The 4,247-nt window shown below is 30.8% G+C and overlaps 1 long non-coding RNA gene across 6 annotated transcripts; it reads right to left on the reverse strand.

Moving 5' to 3' along the window:
• Positions 1–1,049: 1,049 nt before the first annotated feature.
• Positions 1,050–3,943, reverse strand: LOC145133257 (uncharacterized). 6 transcript variants are annotated; one of them, XR_013718505.1, is made up of 7 exons: positions 3,065–3,943; positions 2,595–2,666; positions 2,412–2,489; positions 2,241–2,307; positions 2,084–2,154; positions 1,763–1,850; positions 1,050–1,323 (listed from the first exon to the last, which is right to left on the reverse strand). It is a non-coding gene; the product is annotated as an uncharacterized LOC145133257 (long non-coding RNA). The 6 variants fall into 6 exon arrangements; XR_013718507.1 differs by having other exon boundaries at positions 2,412–2,666; positions 3,481–3,943; XR_013718504.1 differs by having other exon boundaries at positions 2,412–2,666.
• Between the last annotated feature and the right edge of the window lie 304 nt (positions 3,944–4,247).

A 4,247-nucleotide genomic window follows, 5' to 3' on the forward strand; every position in this document is an offset into this window, starting at 1 on the left:
ATGAACATTAGGATCCTTGTAGGTTAGTTGAACATTTGACTAGAAATTTGTTATATGTTTTCGCTACTAGATGTTCTTAGGTACTATGTTCAAAACCTTTCAGTAACAAAGAGTGTCTTTTTACTATATAATTATGATTAATGGACGAGAATGTTTAAGGGTACCAATATCATGATAACATTTGTTAAAGGTTTTATATGGTTATATATCCATCTAGATATTCGTGGAGATTGTTAGATAATTTTGGGGCCACTTTATAAATGTGTATGACATTATCATTAATTCCAGTTATTATGGTAAGAATATAAAATTGTTGATGCGGTGATTTTATTAATAAATTAAGATATTTACTTGTTATTGTGGATTGAGTTCCCGGTTTGTCTCAAGAACCATTACACCCCTTTCATTTCTCACATTATGTTATATCTCCATCTTTATATACATGTGATGAGAAACATATTCATAATAGACAAAATACACACAAAAAATGATAAGGTTTATGCAGAGTGATTTTAGAGATAGTCTTGAGATCGACGGGAAAAACAACCCTACTTTCCAGATCCGATAATCTCCATGAAAATGGGTATGTAATCTACTTTTCTTTAATTTCTTCATATTCGAGATTAAAATCAAAAGTTTGAGCTTCCGCATTTCATGTTTTGGTTATTAAAATAACCAATAAATTAGGTTAGATTTTTAGTTAATATCACTTTATAAATAAAACTAGGTGAGAAACCCCGCTCCGCGGGGTTCGATTTTCACCATAGTTTTCGTCTTTTGATAATCGAATCAGTCAACCCATCTTCGAAATCACATACAGATCAAAGTTAAAAGGGCCCAAGTTAAAATTCTAAATTTTATATAATCCATATAAAAATTACAATTTAGTTCTTCTATAGAATCAACTTGGTAGGATTCCAATTTGAAGGCACTAAATGAACCTCCCAAATTCAAATTGGTGAAATATCAGTTCAAAACTAAACCTGTGTCACTTGTTTTCATGTTGAACCAACATTGGAAACAACCATTGGCTGAAAGTGAAAGTAATTGACTACTTAACAATTATTGTTCATATAAATTTTTCAATTTAATATGTGCATATTAAAAAAGACAAATTTATTTAAAATCTTTTTTAGACATAAGGGAAGTATGGTCATCTACTCATACTTTAGGGGATATGTTATATGGATCTTTGCTTCACTCAAACGAAGTACAACACAACATGTGATATGTTTTCAGGCGGTTCCGTGTAATTTGGCCGGATACCCACCTATGATGACCCTTGTAATGCTGCAAAGTCTTTTTTTTTGCTTTCTTAGAAGCCTGTAAATAAAATTCCAACATGAGAAGACATGTCAAGGTCATAATTTAAAGGGTTGTATGGAAGAAACTACTTTTTTTGTTTAATATATCAAGAAATTTGTCAAAGCTTTCTATCTTTTAAGCTGTCATTGCAACAAAAACTAACCTTAGTAAATGAGAACTCATTTCATGAAAAACCTTGTCTTAATACATGGGTGATTTAGGTAAATCCAAAAAATTTTGGTTATTACCCACATTCCAATATTCCAAAAGGTCATTTTTATAAATACCTTTTCTATTAATTTATATAACAAAAAATGGATTTTTTTTAATCATGTTATGTCAGCTTATGTAATGAAATCGATTTGTTATAGATGAATATATGGCTAGTTTGAGAAGATATTGGTAACAAATTGACATATCACTACATGCTCCTTAGCAAGCTTCCATAGCCAAGCACCTGTTGCATCCCAACATGGAGTGAATAGTCGCTTCCATTGGGGTTTCCCATTGCCAGGTGGCCTAAAAAGCTTCTTGCTCTCTATTACCTGCACATGATTTACGATTCAGGATTAAAAATCCCATGTTTAATTTAGAAATTAGTAGAAGATTTTTAGATAATTAGTCTTAGTTGTAGTACTATCTCCTTAAACTTTGAAAGTAGCTACTCATCTACTCTATACATACATCAATTTTTTTAGAATAAATAATAGAAGATGTTCTTGCAATACAGTTTTCCATGGTAACAATTAAAAGAGGGAAATGAAAATATATAGCATACCACAAATTTCCAATTGCACTGGGTGCATGTAAAGCGGGACTGTGTGCCCCTTCAATCTGTGTACCTGTAAACTGACAAAAAAACGACCACATCATCTATAAATCAGTCAACATCAAATTAATTCAATACAAGCTCATATAACTAAAAAAGAAGAAACCTTTTGTAATTCTGACTACAACCATTGAAGTTGGACAGGACTGAATTCATTTGTTCAGAAAACAAAACTTCAAAGTCAAACAGCAACAACAGAAACAAATTTAGTCAATAGAAAAATCATATTAAATAAAATAGAAAAATAAGATTATGATGCTTAAGTCAGACAACATACGCTAAAAAGTTATTATCGAACACCTAAACCGCCTTTGTTTTGGAGGATTTGGCTCCAGACAATTCTGTACAGCAAGGTCTGAACATATCAAAAATGAATTGGCTAAAATTAAAATGACTGATTTGACATACCTAGAGAAGCACCACAAATTAGTGATATAAAGTATCTAGAGAAGAAGAATACAGTATTTTAAGTCTCTTTTAAACACCCGATTTGTGGTGGGATTGGACCAATGAACTTATTGTTGTGAAGATCCTTGAAAACAAAAAGTAAGTAAGATAAAAATACATATCCAAACAAAGTAAATTTGCATTATTGAACAATAAAGAAACAAAAAGAAGAGCAGTAAGTTATTAGGATAGAGATTTGTATAGGCTAGTAAGATCCAGTAGATTCCACCATTTACCCACAATTATGCATACTGTTACAATCTTAATATTTTTACTAATATAACTCATCAGAAACTGTTGTAGCAGGCAGCTAAGCTTAAGAAAATTATCAATGGAAAAGGGTATAAGAGGAAAACGTTAAACGCATCCCTTCCTTGAGGTGATTGACTCTATGTTGACTTGGTAAAGTAGAAAAACACCAAGTTAAGGCTTTGAGCATGTTATGTTTCAAGTAAATAAGATATTGACCAAAACAGAATATACCATATCTCTTTTGAAATTTAGGTGTGCTCTGTAAGATCTCCAATCCTGGATGAGTTGAATAGTTCCCAAAATATGCATTTGAAATAGTCCTATTACACACTTGGCAGACAATCAGATAAAGAACTCCTAAGTCCTATGGTATAGTCAACAGACAATCTGATAAGGAAATGAACACCTCAAATACATTCATGATTAATAGGAATATCATAATTTATAATATATAAAAAATATTAGTAAACCCATGATAAACCGTAAATCAAAAACTCAAACCACCAAAAATATACAAATCGTATATACAAGTATAAGAAATTGGTTTTCAGGTGGTCGATAACACTTGAAAGAAAAGAAGACGAAATAAATTGTCAGATAATCACATAATTATTTGGGGGAAAGACAAAAGAAAATTACATACAAACCTTCGGCCACTTCAGAATTCTAATGCCTTCCATTGAAGATAAGAGGTTTTACTTGAGATAAACGTACAACCACAAGAATATCAGCCATAGGCTTCCTTGGTAAATGTAGAAATTAAGCAACATTTTATAGAAAGATTATCATCTTATCTAAATTGAGAAACATGTTGAGGCCAACTTTCAGACTACAAGCACTCATCTCTTTTGCCCTTAAACGAAGGCAATCTTGTATTTTACAATAGCAATACTGTTTTCCACTTCAACAATGACAACTAAATCTTGCCAAAACACCATCTTTACCTGAACATCTAATAATAGGCTGTGAACTACTTGATATTTGGTCAAAGTACAAGCTAAAGAAAATCAAAAGAAGAAAAAAAAACTCTAAATTATCAAAATTGGAAAGGTACATGTGTGAAATATTACTTGAGCTTTGCAACAGGTCCCTCTCTTGCAGGTCTTTTTGCACAAATAGACTTCTTTGTGATTATGAAACCTATTTTGACAAATATATATATATATATATATATATATATATATATATATATATATATATATATATATATAGGTTCAAATGTTTCCAACAACATGAATGCACCAATCAGAATTTAGGAAAAAAAATCATTAATTGAATAATAATGGGTAGTTTAGTCATTATGTATGTACAATTAATTATATTCCAAAATTATAATTCCTAAAATAATGGGTCAATTTCCCTTGAATAGCATTTAAATCCCTACATCGTTTCACTACGTTATCATTCATCCTCA

Source organism: Lactuca virosa, chromosome 8, assembly GCF_052849685.1.
Source record: "Lactuca virosa cultivar CGN04683 chromosome 8, Lactuca_virosa_CGN04683_v6, whole genome shotgun sequence".
NCBI lineage: Eukaryota > Viridiplantae > Streptophyta > Magnoliopsida > Asterales > Asteraceae > Lactuca > Lactuca virosa.